Source organism: Hermetia illucens, chromosome 4 (assembly GCF_905115235.1).
Source record: "Hermetia illucens chromosome 4, iHerIll2.2.curated.20191125, whole genome shotgun sequence".
Classification (NCBI taxonomy): Eukaryota; Metazoa; Arthropoda; class Insecta; order Diptera; family Stratiomyidae; genus Hermetia; species Hermetia illucens.
Window position 1 is genome coordinate 46,039,343 of NC_051852.1, and position 14,557 is coordinate 46,053,899.

General features: G+C 40.0%; 1 protein-coding gene across 4 annotated transcripts in view; it reads left to right on the top strand.

Annotated features, from left to right (window-relative positions):
• Positions 1–14,557, top strand: part of LOC119655696 (ras GTPase-activating protein raskol) — a 426,106-nt gene that overhangs the window by 206,316 nt on the left and 205,233 nt on the right. The gene's annotated exons all lie outside the window — the stretch shown is intronic.

Here is a 14,557-nt window from a genome sequence, read left to right on the forward strand (position 1 = left end):
GCCAGGAATTGTCAGCTGATCGGAGTAGAACCGCGCGGAATTATGTGATGGTGGAGAGGTGATTCAGATTAAAGAGCTGGTTGGAACAGCGACGAGCGAAACGATGTAGACGGAGATGGGCGTAGTTTCTATTGAGGCTATAGTCATCTTGAGGGATTTAAGGCTATTAGCCCGTAGGATGAATTGTGGGGCTAGGATTATTTTGGAGGCTAGAACGTTTCGGAAAAGACGGAAAAGGTTAAAATTGGGAAATAAGGGGTTATGACAGTAACGCAGTTTAGTTTCGAACAGGAACACTATTTGGGAATTTGGTTTACCGAGGAACAGTCTGAGCTACGAATTCGAATTCTAAATCTCTACCGTGCCGCTTTCACCCAAGGAATAATATATAATAACAATGAACCTCCTTCAGTTGAAAAATGATCCATCTTCCATATTTGGTTCCCCTACAAACTCACAGAGAGATTGCTTTCTGCCTCTCTCAATAAGGCTGGATTGAGATAATATTTCCTGAATTGCTTGACATTTCACTTAAGGTTTTCATTTAAAGACAAGAAGTCTTTGGTTATAATTTTCGAAAGAAATATGTAATTTGAGTATCTATTCAGTTTTTTAAAACATAATACCTAGAAACCAAAGATAACACATATTAAAGCTTGGAGTCTTAACTCCAAAGAAAGTAGATTTCTTTTGAATATTTTGTGTAAAACAAAACCTTATTAAAATCGGTCCGTCCGTCTTTCACACCCATTTTTCTCAGAAGTGGTTCTAGCGTTGACACCAAATTTGGTGGAAAGGTAGAAAGTGTGAATGTTCACGCATACAGTCAGTTACATTATTCTATGTCGAATTTAAGGGGGGCCCGAATATATTCAAAAGGAGGGTGTAATTTTTTTTCACCAAATATAGTCATGTGGAGTATCAAATGAAAGGTTTTGGTAATTACTTTCCGTAGCCGGTCTTAGTTTTGACATTTGTTGGAATGGTGGGGAGTGCGGAGGTCGAAAGTGACTATTTCTTTCTTGGACCCATTTTCAGAAACTACTCAACCGAAAAATCTGAAAAATATCAGGAGACTGGCACTGGTACTTAGGATCCGAAATACTCTCCATGCTGATATTTGTTCATGATCCTACTATTTTTCGGAAATCGCGCTATTATTAATGATAATAACAATAATCGTTGGTGCAACAATCCATATTGGATCAGGGCCTTAAAGTGTGTTACAGCACTCATTCAAGACCGTAACGGTACAGTACAGTACACTTTAGGAGACAATGTGGTCAGCATTAGGCTCGCCCGAGATTATTACCCTGATTTGACTCAGGTACTCATTCACAGCTGAGTGATATCCTGGCCGATATCCGACATCCAGTCACGATTGCAAATCCCTTGCCACCAGTAGTATTTGAACCGCGAACTTCCACTACGACAGCCCATCGCTCTAACCACTTGAGCCATCCAGACACGACACACGCGCTATTATTAACAAAAATATAATAGGCCAAAATTGTCACTTCTGTGCAAATTCAAGACTTTGAATGTCAGTATCACGCGAAAGAGTATATTCTCACATAATATATGCATATATTACATGCTAGGTACTAATGGGAAATGTCTTTATAAAAGAAATACACAAAATATTTCGCACCTGAAGCGTCAAGCTTCCGGTCCAGCTTTAATTTTCCCGACTTGTTTAGACATATGATGAATTCTATTCTTCCTGGAGTTCCTCTACTATTAGGTTGAATGGGTCTAATATATTTTGTTCAATTCTTTACATACCTCGGTATATTTGGAAACTTTAGCCCTAAACAGCAGAGTCTATATTGGATTTAGACAACAATTATCTAAAAAATTTAGACAATTGCGGCCCGGAAAATTTGTTACACAGTGGACTTCCTACTTCTCTGTGTTTCTTCTTAACTTGATGGCAGATCTCGATTGCGAGTTGGTTCTATTTCCATACATCGGTTCTGACGTGGCGGATCAAGGTGAAAAAACTTGGCAGAGTTTGTGTTTTGCCGGGGTATTTCGAAAAAAGCTTCAAAACTGTCTTTTTGATGTGGGGATGGACTTGTTAGGTGATATGGAAAGAGCTTTATTGCTTATAACCCCGCTTTGGAACTATACTGCTATTATAAGTTTAGGCTCCAAAGTACAAGAACCTTTCACCAGATCTTTCTTTAACCACGAATACATTTGATGTATATCGGTAAGGTCGCAGCAGCTAGCATAACTTATGTGACACTAAAACCCATGTTTTTCTAAGAGCACCACCATCACAAGTTGTTGAGGCTGCAACAGTAATTAAAGCGTCAATTAAAATTTGTATTAATATATAGCAACCACATGTTTGATGTAATTTTCAGTCTCTATTTCCGGCGAATCATGAAACTGTGACAACTATAAGGGATAAAGGTTGATAACATATGCGAATGTTCCCTTTCATGCATGCTAACATATTCAGAGCCCTGCCGGCAATGGAAAGCATATATGGTCGCACTGACGCAATTGTAATTGAATATAGTACAAATGTCTACTTCATTGAATATGTATAATGGAAAATATATTACAGTGGACACACTCGACGAGAACACATAATGGAAGATATAAGATAATTTGTAATTCGAGCGCGGTATGCATAGTACCATGACGCACTCACTTCCGCTTTTGGTGAGCCGAAATTCAAATTAAAATATTGGTTAATTCAAAGAGGCTTTTACGATCCCAATCGTTTGTAGGTTCAAATTAATAGCAGAAATTTCGGAATATTAAGTTAATGTTGGTTTATTATAAGAAGGACAAATTTTATGCCAAAACAATAAGATATCAATTCGAGGACCTAAAGAATGAAATACTGTTTAAAATTATTTTTAAATTTAAGCTGTGAACCCGTTGAAGAGTGCAAATCTTTTAATTCCCGAGGCGAACGTCAAACACTTTGCTGCAAACTTTCTAGAGTATTCGATGTAAATTTGAAAAGTACAAAGAACCAAGCCGATTTGAGCTCCTTTCATAACTTTCTTCACACAACGACGTTTCAAACAAACAGATCGATTTTGGTCTGTCTGAATGAACGCATCATTTTTGGGAGCGTGTCTTGTAATGAATACGTGGTAGATAGGCCGAAGTAATGCAGTCCAAAAAAACCTTCCTAAAAGTGGCATTATGGTCGTGATAGATGCTCTAAATGCCCGGAGATGCGATGGGGAAACTCGTTCTTGGAGATTGTAATGACAATGGGGAGAGGTCTGCAGCTATCTGTAGTTTATACCTATTGGAGCAGAGACCCTGCTATAAGATCAGTTGGGTTACAGCTGATCGGCAATTGCGATCAGCAGTAGATTTAGCTCTTGTCTTCTGAGTATGCGAAAAAAGAGAGATGTTGACATCGGCGTCCAGCAAGATTATGATTTGATGGTCGCTTGTCGTTGCGCTTCTGTATTGCGTCTGCATGAGTTTTAGGTTTTGGTGCGGCCTTGTGCATCTGCTTCAAGACACGTAGAGATTTTGTGAATGACATGTCAGGGACTGAAGTGTCAAAAGGACTCTCAAGAATTTTCTACATAGATTGCCCAAGTAGATTCAGATTTGGTAAATATGTGGCTATTATTGAGTGATGAAAACCCGACGATGGACTTAGCAGACCTCTTGTTGTTTTTGCTTGATGAGCCGTTTTTGGCGATCATTTGCTCTCTGACTTCCGAGGTTCCAGGAAGCTGTTTTTGTATTGTGAACTTATTCTATACTGAAAAATTTCCTCTCTTGTCTACGCAGCAACTAAGGGTAATGAAGGCGCCGTACTTCACGTTTATTGTGACTGAGATGATGGTTTCTTCGGAGCTTTCCATTGGAGACGTATTCAATCATCAACATTTTGGCACACTGATCAAATGACAGATTTTGACCCGGCATTTATTTCGCAGAGATAATTATACAACTCAACAAATATTTTTATATGATTCCAGATTACTTTTGAGGTGTAGTTTATATCTTCTTGTTACGGTCGTGAACTATTTCTTCCAAGATGGATGAGGCTTTCTGATTGTAATGCAATCTTAAATTTGAGCCAAATCAAGCTGTACTCATTTTGTGCCAAACCTTATTAATATTTTCTGATAAATGATTAAAGGCTTCTTTTGTCTGTAGAGGAGTCAGATTTCGCCTTCTTCGGGCAGCAATATGCAATAGAGATTTCCAAACACAAAATAAGACAAATCAACAAAGTTGTATTGGAAAAGTGCTTTACTGGGATAGTATATCTAACGAATTTACCTGGGAACGAAACGATCTTACGTTGGGTCACATCCAAATCTTTTCCGATTTTGTTTTCCTAAGGCATTTTCTTCTGGACTGGATTTGTGGATAATCTTGACAGTATTTCTTTTTTACTTTAAGTTAATTGTTCGTATTTTTAGACTGTAGATATTATCCTTATTATTTATTGTATGTCACTTTCCTCCAGTTTAATCATCGTGCGCTTCGGGGACTGTTAGGCTAGGCTCTGCAGCGAAAAGCTCCGATTAGTGTATTGATATGACTATTCCTTTCAAGATGCAATAGCGATGAATGGATCGTTACATCACCGCAAAGGTAAAGCAGGATTCATTCCATTACCGTCTTTTGGTCAATCAACCAGAAGGAAAACTGGCTCAACTCAATTGCACATGTGGACTTCGGTATACTCTGAAAGTACTCCTTTTTTAGGTACCGAGCACACAAAGTGCATCATCATCACTATGTCAGGTGGATGGAGCCCCAATTTTCATGACAATGCCCGTAACTTGTTTGTGCGTTTAAGGGACTATTGTATTACTGGGATATCCTTGAGCTGATGCTAGGCAAGTCATCTGATGATCTCGAATGCTAATAGGTCGTTTAGTCGATCGGCTAAAACGTACTTAAACGGAAGGCAGGCTTGTAAGGTTTGTGAGCCGGGTAGAGTAGTGAATCGGAGCTTACATTGGAGAAAACAACCAATCTTTGTTCATTTAGCCGTGGAAGGTGCAACTCGAGCATCCTTGACTTGGTGGTGAATAGCATCAGCTCCGTTTTTGTTGAATTTATACTGATTCCGCATCTTGCTGCCCAATTTTCCTTCCATGATGTCACTTATAATGGAGACAAACATTCCTAAGACCAATATCATCGAGTCGCCACCAGCTTTATTCCACTTCTTTCCAAAATGTGTAGAGTTTCGTCCATTACTATCCACCAAAGCATTGGAGAGATGGCGTTACCATGGAATGTACCTCTGTTCGCAGCTTTGGTCAAGCAGCTGTCTCGCAGATCACATTAGATTATCCTGGTTCTTAGCATGGATATTGTCCAATGCGAAAGTTATCCAATACAATAGCCTATACTGGTTGCTTGAAGGCGTTGGTACTAACGTTGTTGAATGCTAGAGTGTAATATTTGTACTGTAGCGACCGCTCGACCAATTACCATGTGTGTGGGAAACGATTTGTGAATTTGTCTTTAAGGTAGGCGTGCTGGGACTTAGAGAAAGGCATTCTCTCTATAATCGTTCTTAAGTGGATGTCTATAACGCTTTCGAGGGTCTTCAACACGAAATAGGTCAGGCTGATGGGTCGAAAGCTCTTCGCGGAATCATGGCCGCGTTTGCCCGCATTCGCGTACCTCCCCAAGACTATAGGACGTATCCCAAAGAATTGAAAACCTCCCTAGTTAGCTTCCTGAGGCTGAAGAAATCTTCATTCGACCACGTTGGTAATATTTTCTTGCTGTATTTAACAGGGCACGAGACTTTAAAGGCGGTTTAGAGCCTCAACCTTTGATTCCACTTGTCTGTCGTACAAAACTTAGCAATTTACGTACCGAAGAGTTTGCTCTTGATAACTTGACCAAATTTATTTCAGTCGATCCTCCTGGGGTTATTGAAAGGATTGAAGACCTCTGCGGCGAGATCTAGACTGAAAACTATCCAACTGTGATCTGAGAAGGATCTCTGACCAGAAACTCTCCAGTTCTCCATCCTTAGGACCCCATTGTCGGTTAGTAGGGTAGATCTCCTCCCAACCGTTACAGTTCTGCAAGCTCGTTAAATTGAAGGTTAATATCCTGCCCTCTCTTATACACCGCTAGATTTGTGTTAATAATAAAATCCAAGAATGATACATTTCTCGTTGATTTCTGAGCTGCCCCAAACATATGCCTTGCATTGGCGTTGCAGTCTATTAACAGGTTGGCCTTCTTTGCTACGATGGCGGACATCAGATGTATTAGTTCTTCTGGTGGATCTGATTTAACCATGACTAGGTCGCTGCAACTCATTTCCGGACATAGGAAAGCGTGCAGGTCCTTTCTGCGGAGGATACATGCTCTAGGTCTGCCCGATCAACATGATCTACTTGTGTATGGAGTTCTCCAGTCCCCGTCCGACCGTCAATCCTCACCTCTACCAACAGTTTGTTAGCGGTGTCGCTAGGATGTAGTTCGTCGTCCGGTTTCACGGAGTAGAACATTTTGTCCTTTGCGTTCTTGATTCCGGACCGCTCTTTGTAATCCGCCTTTTGTAGTGTCTCCAGGCACTCTTCATTTATATAGAACAGAAAAGATTGGCTATTCGCCTGGGACTCCACCTCCTTGATAACCACCCAGCCGTCCTGGGGTTTTGCGGGCGCAAGGACTAGAAGAGCTTGTCCTTATCCATGTGGATCTTCGGTAACCAGATGCGGGCGGTCTCCTGCAGTTCTCGTAGCATGGGATGACTTCCAGAATGGAGAGCGCCTTCCGGAGACAATTTTCTGTATTTTTACTCACCAACCTACCTATAGGGAGTATTATAATTAAATTAGCATTTTACCAGTTATTGCGGGACGTCAACTTGTTGCGGTCCGTCGTCGACTTGTTGCGAACTCTAGACTTTCTCTACTCTACCCTAACTAAATTGAGGTAGTCATTACTGCGACAAAAAACACAAATGTGTATATTATAGATAGCTCAAAATGTTAATCCTGGGTTTTAATTCACCGGCTCAATTGATTTTACTTATTAACTTTCCAACATGAATGGAATCCTCACTCATCCCTAACAATCCCTATGAATCAGCAATTCATATACACACCTCCTCTACAGCTACGGACATGGAAGTTCTTTCTGCCAAACAAAACAAAATGAGAAACTGTCTCGGCCATTCATCCCTGAACTCGAGGGAGGTTATGGTTACACATTGGAAAAATGCATTGTTGGCTCTGCGTCTTCCTTTCACCCAATCGCCTGAAATGAGCTCTACTTGTCTAGAAATCGAAACAAGGAAAACTTTAACAGCATTTCGTGGTATGACACACTTGCATTGTTTTCCGTTATTGTAGGGAACAATGCAAACTATTGTTTATGGGATTAGTCTCTTAGTCATAGATGCTAAAAGTTTGCCATGTTTAAACAGCTTGACGTCGTCGTCGCGTCACCATTATTGGTGGTACTGTAGCCGTTGTCGACATAATTGTCGCTTCCTCTGTCCACAGTATTGTGTTCTTTCTCCACAACACCACAGCAAACTGTCTTTTTGCTGAGTTTGTTCAATTCACAACCGACAACGGTTGGAAGTAACAAGTCGTGGCGTCAAACGTAATTAAAAGTAACAAAACCATTAAATCAGCCCTTGATGCTCGACGCTCGACGACATCAAATGGTACCGAATATAAAGTTAAATATTTGTACGATAATTGCAATCATACACAGCGCCTATGCATGGGGAGTGGTTCCTTGTTTACTGAGTTGGATGTAAGATGGATGAGCAATGCAACATTTAGTGAAAATGGGATTTAATTATGGCTTTTGTCTGACTGCAATTAATTAGTTTTGGAGCGGAGTTTGTGTGCAGGGAAAATTGGTTTCGTTTAGAAGGGAATGTGTAACAATTGTTACAAATGCCTGGGAAATTCAGATTGAAATTATAGCACCCTCGGCCTCGTTAAATAGAAATGGATAATTGGAGTTTTCAACAAAGGACTACAAATTGGTTCTGCGATGGATAACATATTCACCTTCTGAAATGCTTGTAGTTAAAATTAAAAACTGATAAAATATTTCAAATTTATGGTAAATAATGCAAACGCTATGCAAACCAGATGAGGGAAAAGATGAAAAATGTAACTAAACTTGAAATCTGAAGAATGATTCATTCTAAGAGTTCTTAATCTTAGATTAGCCCACTCCACGGACAAGAACAATTTAAAATATTGCATTCTTAACTAATTCATGCCAAATTTAGAGTGATCCGCCTTCTTTCTAATGTGAATGACTTGAGCTTAAATTAGTTAAGTGCTCTTGTTTGCGCTTTGAATCTAAGATTAGTTCCAGGAGTCCACCAGTTCTGAAAGTGCATTTTTCAAGTATGCATAGTTGAAGTGTTCATTCATTCATGCCAGTGGCTTTATAATAATTGATATATAATCGCGTTTACCACCTGGTTCTCGTCTCCTGCATTCATTCTTTTCCCACTTTATGGGAAGTATTTTATTGAAACATGTCAAAATTACACATTCTCAGTCGCAGAAAACAGAGAAATTGAAAAACAATACATTGACATCATTTTTGGACAGACAAACGGCCAAATCATTTTGAATTTAGTTTATGGTGGAGATAAAAAATTTCGTGTTGGTGGGCTGACATAGTATCTATTTTCGGATGCTCGCTAGCGGCTAACTAGCTAACCATTAAGATCATAAGATTCGTTTGGTCGCTGATCGACCTTGTAGAGTTGAATGATATGAGTCACTTAGTGTTTGCTATGAAAATGTAGTCTATGGTGAATATCGCAGTTATGGTTGGTGATTTTCATATTTTTTCATAAAAGGTCATGGGCTCCTTTTTGATTTAAGTGATTTTGAGTCTATGTAGAAGAATCGCAAGGTGAATCGCCTTGTCTACCAAAGTTTTGCAGGTGGCAGTTGCTTTGACTGTAAGTAGCCATTTAGGAGTTCTTTTGTTATACATATATGCCAAATGGCCTACTCATATCTAGAAATATTATTATGAGTAGTGGGTTGTAATTTCACGTGTGAAAGGTAGAATTTGTGCCGAATTCACAATTGGTTATACGCCCGCAGTGGGCCACTTGATGTCGATGTCGATGAATTGCATTAACTCTCTTTTCTTTCCTTTTATCACAGTCTTCAGTAGCCACCAACGCGAATAAAATAGCAGTTTACTGTTTGTCTATTTTTCTAATCGAGAGTGTATAGATTTGAAAGCTGCTGCTGACTTATTCCCTCTCTTACCCACGAAAACCATATCCTTTTCCTTTTGTTTGAAGATTGAAGACGATGTTAGTAACCCATAATTGGGCAGTATGCGATTATTTGGAAAAAGGATAAAGAGACGGATATAATCATCAGCACGGACACCAAATAAATTCTGATAGGGGCATTCCACAGGGAAGGTGGAGAGAAAAGGAAATAAAAATAGGAACCAAGGCAGCTTACAGCTTCGTCCAGTGCAGAGGAAACTCTTCAGACGTGGCCTCACCTCTGAGCTGAGAGGAAGCTGACCGAAGTGGCTAACAGATGTTAACGCTCTTTCTTATACATTCGCAAAATACAAAATAAGTGGGAATTGCAACCAGCCTAAATCCGTAGTTCGACCAAAACTTAGCTAGAATAAGAGCTAAATTTTTGTTTGAATTTTGGGGGGTTCTAAGTCCCCATTCGCTTGATGTTAGATTGGACCAAATGGAGAGCACGGACTCCTTGAAAGAAAACTTGTCACCTTCCGCGGAACGACCGTATCAGAATTTATTTGATGTTCGCGCTGATGTTTATATTCGTCTGCTTTTCCTTTTTCCAAATGATCACCTATATTTGGTTGTAATATTACAGTTGTTACTCCAGTATTATATGCTTTGGCTACTGTACACTCCAAACTTAGTGTTAAATTTAACTTTTGGTCGATCTTCAATGGTAAGAACTTAAGCTCAGACTGTGTGGATGGTTTTCGCTCCAAATTTGATGCTTATGGGCGTGTTTTTCTCGTCTTTAGCTGTGTTCATCGCCAGATAAACCGTATCGGAGGTAAATCCGATGGATCTTTCGTAATTTAAACTAATTTTCAGAGCGATCATGTTCCTTTTCAACATCCCGGGGTGATGTTCATTGGAACATTTGTCCGTAGGAAAAATATTAAGCATAGAAATGAGTCCTAGCTTTTGATTCTCCCCTTTTGTGGAAAGTGATTCTTCCTTATAACACGTGATAAATTCAGATTTGGTCATACTTGGTTGTTCGGGAACTATGCAGGTGCTGCAGCAATTTTAAACTTTTAGGGCTTCAGTTGCACGGAGTCTACCTGGACAGTGTACGGGGAAGTTTTCATCACTATTTCAGGCAACAATTTGTTTCGATGCAACAGTAAGTTCTATTAATTACCATTCTGTTCAAGGTTCGCCTGGACATGCACTAAAACCACCCCCGACTCTCATCCTGTCCCGTAAAGTTAGTTCATTCTAGCTTGAGTTCTATTCTTCTAAACGCGGCGTGCGTGACCGCGGTTTTATCGTCTCCTCTGTCTTCCGCAGTTTACTCCTGTTTGACCCAATCATAGAATTGATCGCATCTCAATCCTCTTAACTTGCCAGCATTCTCCGCGCCAGATTTTATTAACTCCTTTGGTGTTAGTGTACCCTATGGTTCCTCCTTTCTTCCACGAATTTTAGCCAGTGGAAAAATTCATGCTTCCAATTCTCTGCGATTCCATCGCTGTTTGGGCAATCGGGTGAGGTGTCAAATTTAAACCTATACAGATACTGGCGATATCCTCTATGCCCCGTGAGAAACTGGGTAAGATTATAATTGATCTTACCGTGCCGTCTCTCCAACCAGTAGTTGATGTCAGAGATGAGCCTGTACGACTCCTGACCCTTCTCCGAGCATTCCCAATGGTCTTGCCATCTATTTATAGATTTCTTAGTTTCGGCGTTCTTCGTCTATTTTAAAGGATGCTCGGCATGTCATATTAATCGACATCTTTCCTGAGATGACGAACGCAGCATCATCTCAGACAGTCCTGAAGGCAGAGCACACTTTTAATTTTGTCCTTCTGTAGACTGCACTGAGTTTATTAGCATTAGATGAGAGCTGCAATGATCCTTCCCAAACTGGGGCTGTATAGAGCAAAATTGAGCTCACTCCTCTGGCTATAAATACGTTCGGAATCAACTTTCTCAGAGCCATATTTGTGGTAGATGCTTTATCGGAAGCATACTGCATATGCTGCTTATAACTGAGCTTCGCGTTTATCATCATTCCGAAATATTTGATAACTGACTTGGAAGTGATGATACGATTCTCAATTTGAATACGCACATCATTCCTTTTATGGCGTTTAGTGATGTGGATAGCTTCAGTGTGAGGCTAGAACTCTCTAGCCAACACTTGGCAACACTGATTCCTTCAAATGAGTATAACTCAGCATCTTCGAAATTGTTTGCGATTAGAATTAGCGCTATATCGTCGGCCTCTGCATCGTCTCATCACGATTCTATACAGGGTATCCCGTTTATGATAGTACACATTTTAATGGTGGATAGTACCACTTGTTTGAGGAATATTGGTCCCTGGAATGGGGACACTAGCTTTTCCCGCTACAGAGTTGTAGCGTTTTTCGAGAATAGTGTCAAAACGCTTGACCTTCCCAAAAAAAATAAGAATTTCCCACTCCATCAATCATTTAAGTCCAGATTTGATAGAGAAAGTACTTAAAATTGGATTGATATTTTTCTATTGCAAAGGTCATCATCGCTTCGAAGATATACCCGTTTAAATTTTAAAGAAATTTCCAAATCGGCTTTTTACCTGGGCAAAGTTCAAGTCTATGATTGGGAAAGATCCCCATTTCTGAGAAGTGCTTACATCACCTTTGTTGACCAAAATTATATCTAACTGCACACAGGCGACTGCGCCCGCTTGCATTTGCTTCTCTGCTACCCCACTTGAAGTCACCGGCAATCATCTTTGGGCTACATCCCCTAGCGACGAAAGCAAGATTGCCAAGGATTTTCTCGAATGCAGAAAATATCAGACTAAGTGGGACATAGCAACTGTACACACATACAGTTATTTGCCCCGACATGAAACCACTAGCTGCCTTACTCGCAGTTCATTGTATGACTTATTGATTGCATGGACAGATTTCCATCCCGCTCACGCCACTCTGTCGAATCTTGGCGGTTCGCTAATGATGACTGCAGTAAATCCCCTGGAACGATTGAAGTTTATTTGAATAATCCTCATCTCCTCATTACTGTCAGTGCTTCGTAAATTCTGGGCGTCTAACACATCCGGCAATATGCCGGTTATCGCGTCGCTACTGCCTTTTGAACAATAGACATTTAGAGTCCCTATTGCATTCTTTGGCAATATCCCCACACTTTCTGCATCGACTGGGTCGATCAGTGTGGCTGGTGCACGCCTTCGCGAAATGACCAAATATGAGACGCATTGAAACGCCTCTTTAATGAAATCTGCTCCCTCAGACGATAGATAACTCATCCGATTCGAAATTACAGTACTGGGACATTCTCTCCAAGGGAGTTTCTAACCTAGATGTATAAGCCGTCAGTTTTGCTCAAGTTGGATTTTTTCAGCTCAAACATAAGCTCACCCTTGCCGTAATTTCCGTCTAGATCTTTTAGTTTGGGGTCAGCTTTGACCTTTTTCAATATCTCCGCGTAGATAGTAGTGTTGAAGATCACAATTGCCTTTGGGGGAATTCTCATCTATCTATCTGTCTGTCACACGTTCTTTTCTCAAAAACAGTTACATCTGTTGACACAAAATTTCAAAAAACATGCAAACACGCAATGAAATATATTGTTTTTCGTAAAAGATAGGTGCAACATTTTTTTCCTCACCGAATATAGCCATGTATAAAATGAGAGGTCGCTATTAGTACTTTTTGTTTTGACATTCGTTGCAAAGGGCGGGAGTCTGGAAGAAGTCAGCGACTTCAAAGACTCATTCTCAGAAACTACTCAATCGAAAGATCTGAAAAATTTATGGTGGCCCATGAACATAGTATCTAGGTTCCAAAATACCCTTCGCTACGATATCCTCTAAAATAAAGTTAACCATAGTAAAAGAGGGACGAAGACGACTACGGTTTCGTACCAGGGCAAAGGCAACTCATTAGGCGCTGGCTTCTCTCTGCCTTGGGAGCAGCGTGACCGAAGCGGCTCACTGGTGTTATACGTTCTCTTTTACAATTCGCAAAACACAACAAGGGTGCGAATTATATACAACGTAAGTCCGTCCACAGTTCTAACTAAATTTTGGCCGGAGCCAGACAATTTTTGTTCAAGGATTGAGGACTCCTAAGTCCGCAACTACTTGATGGATCATAAGGAGCAAGTTGTTCTCTATTTGTTTCGGTCTGACAACAGCTAGCAATCACTTTTTGTCCCGGCAGAAGTGAAGCGACGTCTGATGAAACTGTCAGCCCTCATTTATGAAAATTTTGCATCGAAGCTAGATATGAATGTAGAAGCAGGTTTTCCTTTACCTTTATCTGAGTCGAAACAGAAGTGTTTGGTGTCTTCCTTATAAAACTTGGCTGGGGACTCCACATTTAACATTGTTTACTGGGTCGTTCGTTCATGATCCTATGCGGTTTTGTAATCAGATATATTTTAATGAGGTACACTTGCATCCAATCTATCGAGTATCTTATCTATTATTTATAAAAATACAGCACTAACTTCGCTTTGATGGGAAATCACCTTGCAAGTATCCTCTGCTCGACTATTGGAGAAAAATTTTTTTATATGGAATATCTCAAAATTCGCCCGAATCTTCTACATCAGTTGATGAGAAAGGAAACTAATGGCATTCTACCTGTCTCATAAGCTTCACTACGTTTGCATTTCTTGAATGGCTAGTTCTGCTTATTCTTCATCAGCCGTGACTCACTCATGATGAATTTTTACCCGTTAATACATAGGCTCGTTTGGCCTTTGTCCTTGATTGAGTAGCAAATCTGAAAATAGTAGAAGAAATGTGCAACCATAGGTCACTATATTTTCATTGACACACCCACGTCTTCGGTGTGTATTCAGCCACGTTTCGCATAACTAAAATGAAAAATAAATATCAACAAAACGATAAAATTCGAAACGGACTCAAACACATTACATGGAGCCTTAACTAGTGACGGTGGCTCAAGCTTTTTAAAATTAGTAAATATTTTTCGTCGCATCTATTGGAAAGATACTTTATACGTTGTCAATTCACTCTTAGCTTACATTAGCAGTTGTAATTATGTATTTTATTTATTGAGCGCAACTGCTATGAGCAACCACATTCTTGGTATGCTTCGAGTAAATATAAAGAATTTGTGGGTCATAGTTATGAGCAAACACTTACTCGATCCCGTCTTTCGATTATCCGAAACGTTTGTATAAGTTGATATGAAGCAATCAAAACCAAACAAAGCAATGGACCTAGCAACTTCTTGTAATTACTGAAATGTAATTTTTCATATGTGAGTCAACATGGAATGGAGTGAAAATTCGAGGAGAACTGTTCCCGAAAAGCCCCAA